The sequence below is a fragment of the Rhinopithecus bieti genome, unplaced genomic scaffold (genome assembly GCF_001698545.2).
Source record: "Rhinopithecus bieti isolate Rb0 unplaced genomic scaffold, ASM169854v2 scaffold_52176, whole genome shotgun sequence".
Classification (NCBI taxonomy): domain Eukaryota; kingdom Metazoa; phylum Chordata; class Mammalia; order Primates; family Cercopithecidae; genus Rhinopithecus; species Rhinopithecus bieti.
In genome coordinates, this window is record NW_016820460.1 from 8,794 (window position 1) to 20,426 (window position 11,633).

At 42.4% G+C, this 11,633-nt stretch overlaps 1 long non-coding RNA gene across 1 annotated transcript in view; it reads left to right on the forward strand.

Annotated features, from left to right (window-relative positions):
• LOC108520419 (uncharacterized) overlaps nt 1-11,633 on the forward strand; it is a 15,635-nt gene that overhangs the window by 3,427 nt on the left and 575 nt on the right. The window lies entirely within an intron of this gene.

Here is an 11,633-nt window from a genome sequence, read left to right on the forward strand (position 1 = left end):
TTATAGCCTGATGAAAACAGGATATGTAAGGTTACAAGGGAATTCTTCTGGTTACAGCATTACAATTGGTTAATGTATTAAGTTATACTTTTAGCAGCTTTCTTATTGGTTCCTGCGCTTTTACAAACGGTTGTAACCTTATCAGAGATTCTCCAGGTGTTGTTTTCTTTGAGATATATGGAGGAATGTGTTTGTGTCGGGCCCAGGAAGTGGAGGCATATGGGGGGATGTGATGTGTCGGGCTCAAGGCTGTGATATAGGGAGGAATGTGTTCTTTCAACTCAACATGCAGTGAGGTTGGGCTCTCCATAAGGAGTATGTGGCAGATGACCCAGCAACTTCCCAACTGGTGCAGGTCTTGGTTAGAGTGAGGTAAGGTGAAGGCGAAGCACTTTGCTGGGTGTCCCTGTGTTCCTGTGCCCTTCATATCCTAGGCTTCTGAACAGAGGGCTGTTAGTTGAGTGGGTGGTTCTTGTGACCTCCTGCTGGCCTGACATTTCATTGTTTTGGAGTTTCTGCCCGAGTGGAGACCAAGCTGTGTTCTGTGCCAGTCTCCTCCTGTCGCATCTGTAAGCTGCTGTTGTGAGGATGGTGGTGTCAGGGTCAGCTAAACAGAAAGACATGCCCCCTCCTTCCAAGACTGACCTCACACTTTAGGGGAGTAGTACAGTGTGCTTTAAAAAACCTCAGCAGAAACAACCCAGATATCCACTGACAAAGGAAATTCCATCAAAAGAATGTATGCATCCATTCAGTGGTATATCATGACTGAACTTTGAAAAGGAAGGAAATTCTGACACAGGCTACAGCATGGATGACCCTCAAAGACATTATGCCACGTGAAATTAGCCAGTCACAAATGGCAAATACCATAGGATTCCACTTGTAACGGATACCTTGAGGAGTCTAGTCCAAAAAGACAGACAGTGGAAGGGTAGTTGCTGGGGGATGGGAAGAAGCAGAGGGCATGGAGTTCATATTTAAGGGTACAGATTCAGTTTTGCAAAATTAATAAAATTCTCGACACGTTTGCTGGCGAAAGTTGCACAACAGTGTGAATGCACCTAATGTCTCTAAACTGTGCACTTAAAAATGGTTAAGATGGAGGCCAAGGTGGGAGGATCACTGGAGGCCAGAATTTCAAGCAAGCTTGGGCAACATAGCAACACTCTGTCTCCACAAACAAAATTTCAAAAATTAGCCAGGCATGGAGGCTCACATCTGTAATCCCAGCACTTTGGGAGGCTGAGGTGAGAGAATCGCTTGAGCCCAGGAGTTCAAGCCTGCAGTGAATGGGGGTCATGCCAGTATACTGTAGCCTAGGCAACAGTGAGACCTTGTCACTACAAAATAAATGTATATTTTTACCACAGTTTTGGGCAACAGGTTCATGTGTAGATGCATTAAGTTTAGAAAATTAGTCTCAGAAGGAAGAGGGAACCCGAGTAATATTATTACATTTTAATATAACTTAGAGGAAATTATAATTAGGGTGAATTCCCAGTAATTATCACATGATAAGGGCTTTTTCATAGTTCTGTTCAGTGTTTGGGGCAAGTCCCTTTCACAGATAGTGTTATTTGTTAGCTACATTGGTGTTGGACAAAATTTGGTTATTAAAAAAAATTAAGCAAAAAATGTGGCTTTAGTCATAATAGCAATATTCTGGAAAAAAGCCCATTATCCCTCATTGGGTTTAGGTGAAGCAAGCTGTGTTGTCTCTGTTCCATGGAGCACTGCTCAGCTGTGAAAAGGAAGGAGCTGTGAATAGGTGCAACAAACTAAAGAAACCTCTAAAGGAATGTGCTAAGTAGAACAATCTGTCTGACAACATACCAGAATCTCTGGGACAAATTTAAGGAAGTGCATAGAGAGAAATTTATAGCACTAAATGCCAATAAGAGAAAGCAGGAAAGATCAAAAATCGACACTCTAGTATCACAATTTAAAGAACTGGGAAAGCAAGAGCAAACAAAAGCTAGCAGACGACAAGAAATATCTAAAGTCAGAGCAGAACTGACAGAAATAGAGACACAAAACACCCTTCAAAAAATCAGTGAATCCAGGAACTGGTTTTTGAAAAGATCAACAAAACAGGTAGATCACTAGCCAGACTAATAAAGAAGAAAAGACAGAAGAATCAAATAGAAACAATAAAAAATGATAAAGAGGATATCACCACCAATCCCACAGAAATACAGACTACCATCAGAGAATACTATAAACACCTCTCTGCAAATCAGCTAGAAAATCTAGAAGAAATGGATACATTTGTGAACACATACACCCTCCCAAGACTAAACCAAGAAGAGGTCGAGTCCCTGAATAGAACAATAACAGGCTCCGAAATTGAGGGAATAATTAATAGCCTACCTACCAAAAAAAGTCCAGGACCAGACAGATTCACAGCCGAATTCTACCAGAGGCACAAGGAGGAGCTAGTACCATTCCTTTAGAAACTATTCCAATCAATAGAAAAAGAGAGAATCCTCCCTAACTCATTTTATGAGGCCAGCATCATCCTGATACCAAAGCCTGGCAGAGACACAATAAAAAAAGAAAATTTCAGGCCAGTATCCTGATGAACATTGATGCAAAAATCCTCAATAAAATACTGACAAAAAATCCAGCAGTATATCAAAAAGCTTATCCACCACAATCAAATTGCCATCATCCCTGGGATGTAAGGCTGGTTCAACGCATGCAAATCAGTAAACATAATTAATCACATAAACAGAACCAATGACAAAAAACACATGATTATCTCAATAGATGCAGAAAAGACCTCTGACAAGAATTCAACACCCTTCATGCTAAAAACTCTCAATAAACTAGGTATTGATGAAATGTATCTCAAAATAAAAGGAGCTATTTATGACAAACCCTCAACAAATATCATATTGAATGGGCAAAAACTGGAAGCATTCCCTTTGAAAACTGGCATGAGATAAGGATGCCCTCTCTCACCACTTCTATTCNTTACAAGGGATGTGAAGGACCTCTTCAAGGAGAACTACAAACCAGTGCTCAAGGAAATAAGAGAGGACACAAACAACTGGAGAAACATTCCATGCTCATGGATAAGAAGAATCAATATCATGAAAATGGCCATAATGCCCAAAGTAATTTATAGATTCAGTGTGATCCCTATCAAGCTAGTGTTGACTTTCTCCACAGAATTGGAAAAAACTACTTTAAATCTCATATGGAACCAAAATATCCCACATTGCCAAGACAATCCTAAGCAAAAAGAACAAAGCTGAAGGCATCACACTACCTGAGTTCAAAATACACTACAAGGCTACAGTAACCAAAACAGAATGGTACTGGTACCAAAACAAAGATATAGACCAGTGGAACAGAACAGAGTCCTCAGAAATAACACCACACGTCTACAACCATTTGATTTTCGACACACCTGACAAAAACAAGCAATGGGGAAAAGATTCACTATTTAATAAAGTGGTGTTGGAAAACCTGGCTAGCCATAGGCAGAAAGCTGAAACTGATCGCTTCCTTACATCTTATACAAAAATTAACATAAGATGGATTAAAGACTTAAACATAAGACCTAAAATGATAAAAAAAAAACCCTAGAAAAAAACTTAGGCAATATCATTCAGGATATAGGTGTGAGCAAAGACGTCATGACTAAAACACCAAAAGCAATGGCAACAAAAGCCCAAATAGACAAATAGGATCTAATTAGACTGAAGAGCTTCTGCATAGCAAAAGAAACTACCATCAGAGTGAACAGGCATCCTACAAAATGGTAGAAAATTTTTGCAATCTACCTATTTGACAAAGGGCTAGTATCTAGAATCTACAAAGAACTTAAACAAATTTACAAGAAAAAAAAAATCAAAAAGTAGGTTAAGGATATAAACAGACATTATTGTAAATATGAAAAAAGAGCGTAATTTATTCAATTGGTTCATTAGGAGAAAATGCAATTTCAAAAATAGCAATGAGATAACATTTCTCACACCTGTTAGCAATGGGATCATTAAAAAGTCAGGAACAACAGTGGCGTTTTGGAGAGGACGTGTAGAGGGGAATCGGGGAGTATGCTTTTTATACTGTTGTGGGAGTGTAAAAATTTGTTACCTTGTGGAAGATAAGGTGTAGGTGATTACTCCAAGTTCTGATCTAGACTGGGAAATCCATTTTGACCACATTTCCCATTACTGGGCATATACCAGGTTATAAATCATGCTTGCCTATTAAGACACACACTCATAGCACATGTATGTTTATTGGGCACTGTTCACATTAGCAAGACTTGCCCAACCCAATCGGCCCATCACGTGATAAGGATGGGATTAAGAAAATGTAGCACATATAAACCACGGAATACTATGCAGCCATAAAAAAAGGTTCATGTCCTTTGCAGGGACATGAATGATACTGGAAACCGTCATTTTCAGCAAACTAACACAAGAACAGAAAACCAAACACCCCATGTTCTCACTCCTAAGTGGGAGTTGAACAATGAGAGCACATGGACACAGGGAGGGGAACATCCCACACCAGGGTCTGTTGGAGGTTGGGGGATAGGGGAGTGATAGCATTAAGAGAAATACCTAATGTAGATGACAGCTTGATGAGTGCAACAAACCACCATGGCACCTATGTAACAGGTGGATACCTATGTAACAAAACTGCACTGGTTGTACATGTACCCCAGAACATAAAGTATAATACTAAGAAAAAAGAAAAAAAGAACAAGCCGTGTCAGAAGATTGTATGCTGTATGATTCCATCTGTAGGACATGCTTAAGGTGCTGAAAATAATACAGGTGGACACCAGATCAGTGGCTGCCAGGAGTCCAGTGTAGGGATGGGGAGTGTGTGCATAGAAAGGATGGTTATGGGGGAGTCATTTATTCTGAAATTATTGAGGACTCAGTTTTATTCAATTTCTTATCACCCTTCATTGACATCGGCTCACCAGTTTGTCTGAGCAATTCATCATAGGTCTTTTCAGCACATTCATCTTGAGCACCAGCTGCTGTAGTGAGGAAGGTCACTGTGTGTTATAAAGTCACTTAAATGGATTCCTTGCCTTCAAAGGGGGTCAGCCTTCTCAGAAGCCAGGAAACACATGGGAAACATGGGATGTAGCACATGGTACCATGGTAAGACACAAGGATGGTGAGGAGCACTAGGGGAGCTGGGAGAAGAGGACAGTCACATCTATCAAGAGCACAAGGAAGGCTGCTGTGAAGGAGGGAGTGCTGGCTGCAGCCATAATCACTAGCAAGGTGGGCAGGGGGTGACAAGGGGATTCTAAAGCAGAGTTTCCTACCCTTGCACTTCGAAATGTGGGGCTGGATCTTTTTTTGATATTGTAGACAGCCTGTGGATGGTAGGATGTTTAACCATATTCTTGGCCTGTACCTACCAGATGTTTGTAGCACATAGACATCCACTCGTCCAGATGTTGCCAGATGTCTTCCCTTTGGGGACAAAACCAGCCTCACTTGAGAATTACTGGTCCAGACCTAGAAGTCAAAATGAAATTTCTTGGGAAGAAATCTCATGGGAAGGCAGGCATATGCTTGAAGCATGGTGAGAGTTGGCATGCCTTTAGAATGGGCCATACTAAGGTGAGAAAGCTCTCCCAGGCCTGTGGACCCTCAACTGCTTTGGAAAAGGAGAGCAGTAGGCAGTTCATGGTGATCAGAAAAGTTACTGCAGTAGGTTTGTGTTGCATTGGGCAGCACATGCGAAGTTCACATGCCTGATGCTGAGAATGCACTCATTAGACACCAGCTGTCATTTTTATTGCCGTTATTGTCAGGCATATCAGAAGAGAAGAGATGAACAAAGGGCTTGGTGACAGTAAGGGCCCAGGACCAGATGGGAAGCAAAGAGAAAAGAAAGGCAGATAGCAGAGATATGGAGAGGACAGAGGCAGGGCATCTGGGAGGCCATGACATTTGTTTACTGCTACTATTTGTGTACAGTCATTCCTGGGTATTCACGGGGGATGGGTTCCTGCACCCCCTTTAATATCAAAATCCATAGATACTCAAGTCCTTGATATAATATGGCATAGTAGTTAACAGATAACTATTTTTATCTTCAACTGAAACTAATACCAAAGGTACATCCTCCTGTTAAGTTTAAATTAGCTCTACATAACTTACAATACCTAACACAATGTAAATGCTGCATTTGTTATATTGCATTGGTTTTTTATTTGTATTATTATCATTGTATTGTTTCTGTTTTTTTCTAATTTTTGTTTTTATGTATGGTTGGTTGAATCAGTGTATGTGGAACAATTGGATATGCAGATATGGATATAGACAGTCGACTGTGTATAAAAGCAGATCAGCACACTTTTCCTCACCTTAGTGGGCCATGTGGTCTCGTTGCAGCTACTTAACTCCCCCCATGTAGTGTGAAAACAGCCATAGAAAACCATCAACTCATGGATGTGGCGGTATCTCAGTAAAATTTTATTTACATAGTCACTGGGCCAGACTTAGCCTGTGGGCCTCCGTTTGCAAACCCATAATGTAGACAATTTAGGAATAGCATACAGTGCTCACTGGCTGTGATTACGTGTCAAGACTCCAATTACATGTATCTGTTAAAGACTTAATGAAAATTCCAGATTTAATGCCACAAATTGGTGCCCTTAGTATTTGTTTTAAAGCTAAGATGGAAATTTGTTTCCAGGTGAAGATGGAAAACCAGCGACACAGCTGCCTGAGAACTAGATGTCTGCTTTTCTCTGCCAAATAAGCAGTATTTGTAAAAAGTAGTGATGGGTAATTTAGCAGATTTTGCTGATGAATCAAACCAAAATTAACTGGGTATGGTGGCACACTATTCAACTGAAACGGTTTGTGATGTCATTTCTGAGGGGTATGATTGAGCAGTGTCATCATTGCAAGAAATAAAGCTTGTACTTGGTTTGTTTTAAATCTATTTTTGTTACCTCGTTAGATGAGACAAATTTTGTAAAGACCATTTCCTCTCTTGTGAGACTATTGCATGTTTCATTCCAAATGGACAGGGCTTTATGTGAAGGATCTTTCCATCCTTTCTGTGGTTCTTATTTTAAGCCTTTCTCAGTTTATTTTGATTATGCTCTTTTTTTCTCTTTGGGAATAATCTTACCTCCTCTGATTTTCCTCTGTTACTCTAAGGTTTGTGCACAATTGCATGGGAAGAGTGGCTTACTTTTCAGTAGCAACAACCTAGAATCAAGCTGAAATGTGAGGAGAGTAGAGCTGGGAGTAGTGGCCTTTTAGATGTCACCTCCCTCACCATGGTGGGGTTGATGGAAATATTTTTGGTTGTCACAATGGGAGTGGATGCTACTGGCTTCTTGTGGGTAGAGGCCAGGGGTGCTTCTCAACATCCTATAATGTATGGGACTGTGTGCACACAGCAAAGAATGATCCTGCCTAAAAGTCAGCCATGCTGTGGTTGAGAAACCTTGCTGAGAAGAGATTCATCAGAATATGCCTTCCACGTGGGTGGCAAGGCTGCTGGCTTCAGAAATGTCTCCAGCCTAGCCTATAGATGACACTAAGAAACCCAACCCATCACTGTCACACTTATCTTTCATTGAGGTACTACCAAGCTCTTTATTTTCCTGCCCTTTAAATATCCTCCTGCCCTTTAACTACTTCTGCACCTGCTGCTGGGGCAGTCCTGGGTGCTTTGTTTGTCGCTGATATTCTCATCTTTGTTCCTGTGGATGTCTTGTTGGGCAGAAGAGATGTGTTAATTGTTGCAGGAAAGGTGAGGGGGCACAAGCCACAAAAGTCTCAACACTCTGACAGATGGCAAATTAATGTGTTTGTTAATTCTGTACTCCAAGTTGGAGGGGGTGAGATGCTGGCAGGAGTGCAGGCAGGGCTGGCCCTGGAAGAGAAGCATCTTCCGTGGAGGTGCTGTGCTTCCAAGTGCCTTCCATAGCACCCTGGCAGTTGGCCCCAGCAATCATAGCCTAAGATGCTGATGAATCAAGTCTAAGAGGAAGTGGTCAGCCTTCCTCTATTACCTCATCCTGGGGCATTGTCTTAGTTTGTATGGGCTGTAACCAACACCTTAGACTGGGTAATTTATATACAACAGAAATGTATTGCCCACTGTTCTGGAGGCATCCATGATCAAGGTGCTAAGTATTTGCTTTCTGGTGAGGTCCTTTTCCTCATGGATGGCTCCTTCTGTGTCTTCACATGGTGGAAGGGACAGAGGAGCTTGCCCAAACCTCTTCTATAGGGACACTGATCCCATTCATGAGACTGGAGCCCTCATGACTTAATCACTTCCTGAAGGCCCCACCTCTTAATACCATGACTCTGGGGATTTGTCTCACACATACAAATCTGAAAGGGAAACAAACATCCAGAACGTGGCAGGCATTATCCTGTCCCAAAATGAATATTAGAACCAGAAAATATCCTAGTGGCCATTTCATTTGACATCCTCATTGTACCAACAAGGAAACCTGGGAAAGTGACATTTCTATTTGCTGTGGTCTTCTCTCTTGATTGACTGTGTCAGGGAGTGGCTGTTGTGCCTTGTGTGTGCCTCATCAGCACCTTGAGGTACTTTTTATCCCCGCACTGCAGAGGAGAAAATGCAGACGCGGCCAAATGAGGCAATGTGGAGCAGGCACCCAGCCGTAGAGCAAGGACAGAACTCAGCCATCCTGCCTGCTCCTGACATTTTCTCCATCCAGCTTGCCTGCTTGCCTTCATGAGATCACAAGGCCAGAAATCAGTAAGAAAGTCTTATAAGCAAATGGACTGAAAAAATCACTGATTTAGAACCCATATAGAGATACATTCTAAGAAGTGCAACTAGTAAAGATTTCAGCAGATAAGAGAACTTCTGATAACAGTACCTCCCCTAGGTCTTTATGATCATAAAGTGCCTAATTGCCAGTCATGACAACCTGCCCTATCCAAAAGAGGACCCAAACTGATGAAAGATGTTCAAAGTAATAGTACCCCTGTATAACTTTGTGCTGCACATTTGTCATTGTGTATCTGCACAAGAAATTCCTTCCAGCAGACAACTTTCAGCTCTCTTTGCATTAGTCTCAGCCTTCCCACCCTTGGTCCGTCTTTGCTGTTTCATCTTCTTGTTTCAATAAGCTTTAGTTGAATGTGAATACCGTTGTCCACACAGTGTAGAAATGAAATTTGCATTGGAGAGCATAGTCAATTTAGAGAGATAAAGTTATGCAGCCAAACTATGCACTCAACATTAAAAACCCAGATGAGACAGAAATCAGGGGCACCTTCCCACCTTGGGTTAGAGTGAGCACTGCACACCATAGTTTACTAGTTGCCTGAGTTGCACCCAGGCTGACTGCTGTTCAGAGCTGCTGGTAGTCTAGCTGGACAGCCAGCTGGCAGTGGAGTCTGTCCATGCAGGGAATTCAAGGATTTTGGTTCCTATTCCTGTGGGTCTTGAAGTGTAAGGTAAAAAGTGGAATATCGGAGTCACATAGCCTATGGTTGACATTTTGTTTCATCCTCTTATCACATGAACCTTGACCTGATGTCTCCAGTGTTTGTCTTTATATGTGAAAGAAAAACAGTACCAACTCCGAACAGTTACTGCAAAGACTGAGGTAGCTTACAGAGTGCCCAGGTTTGGATGAAGCTGATAATGTGGTCAGACTCAGCTCTGTTTCACAGGGCATGTGATTGCAGGTGTCAGTTCTGTGGCCCAGTGCTGGTTACAGGAATGAATGAGTGAGACTGCATGAATAAAATATGCCAGAGGCATGAGAGTTTCCTTCCACAGTTGATCTGTCAGCCATGAGGTTTGTTTTTCAGGAGGCATCATCAGCACCTAATGCTGTATTCTGCTGCATTCAGTAGATGTTTCTTGATGCAGTTTCATGGTGGCTGAGAGTGTTTACTGGCTACCCAGGCTTGGATCTCAGGCCCAGCCCTACAAATTGAGCACTAGGAGACTGTCATTATCCTCAAAAGATCTCAGAGACCTGATTTATCAAGGGGTAAGGGGCAGTGTCAGAATGATGCTGAGAGGCTTAAAGCCATTCAGTAGGAGCCACATGAGTGGCCCCCATCAGCCATGAGAGTCATGACGTCTATGAGAGAGGAATCACTGCAGCCCAGAGTAGATAAGGAAGATTTCATGCAATGGAGCCTTGGGCCAATAATGCAGTGAGGTCCTGCTTTACCCATTGACTGGAGTTTTTGTATTCTGCACTTTACTGAACACTTCAATGATAAAAGCTTACAGGTGAAACTTGGTATATATAGCATAGCAGAGAATAGAGTCATTGATGAATACAAGGGTGGGTTGCTTCCTTTGGTAGAAATGGGTAGAGGAAAAGGAAAGTGAATATATAGAGAGAAACAAGTAAGAAGGTAAAGGTTAGGTTCTTGTAAAGAAACTTGGCTTATATCCTCCAAAAACACAGTGAGGAATTTCAGGATCCAGTGCATCCCCAGGCTGCCTCTGCACCAGGCAAAGTGACCCAGCCCTGCTAGGCAAGGTTACCTGTATTAGGAAACTCCCTGCAGCACCCAAAACTTGCTGGCAGTAGGATGCCACCTCCCTCTCCTTGATGAAGGGCTGTCATAGCTTCCCCATCACCCCCAGACTTCCACAGATGCTCAGTGACCTTGCCTTCTTTCCTTGAAGCAGACATCATCCACAAGAGCAAGGCATGGCTTTCTGTGTATTCAGTACTGATCTGTCCACCTTTATTTATTATTTCAATAAAGGCTCTTTAAGAGCCTTTATTGAAAGCTGATCTGAAAATACCTTTAAATTGCCAAGCATCATTGATCAACAGCTCCCTACAGAGGCAATGAAAGAGATGATGCACTGGGAGAGAAAAGGAAAAGAGCCAGTATCTATTAGAAAACATAAAACTCCTGGTATTTTGAGAAAATGATTCAGCGCCACAACAATCAGTGCAGAACAGGCTCGTTTCCATCTTTGGACTTCAGGTTGTAATGCAATTGCCCCCGGTGCACTTGGGTTCAGAGTTTGCTGTTTCCTTATTTTGGGCTGAAGAAAGGTGTACTATGTGCTTGCAGGGGGTGATGCAGAGTAGCTTCAGCGTGAGCTTCTGCAGAGTATTGTGAACAATGGAATCGGGGGGATCCTGCAGTCAAATTTGTGTAACAGGAATGTCCAACTGGGGCATGCAGGGCAAACTCTTTATTTATTTATTTATTTATTTATTTATTTATTTATTTATTTATTATTTATGTTTGAAATGAAATCTTGCTCTGTCGCCCAGGCTGGAGTGCAGTGGCGTAATCTTGGCTCACTGCACCCTCTGTCTCCTGGGTTCAAGCGATTCTCCTGCCTCAGCTTCCTGAGTAGCTGGGACTACAGGTGTACACCACCACATCCAGCTAATTTTTCTATTTTTAGTAGAGACAGGATTTCACCATGCTGGCCAGGCTGGTCTCCAACTCCTGACTTCAAGTGACCCACCTGCCTCGGTCTCCCAAAGTGCTGGGATTACAGGTGTGAGCCACCATGCCCACCCTGTTCTCTGCCTTGTTAACAATACTGAAATGGGCCGGGCGCGGTGGCTCAAGCCTGTAATCCCAGCCGAGACGGGCGGATCACGAGGTCAGGAGATCGAGACCATCCTGGCTAAC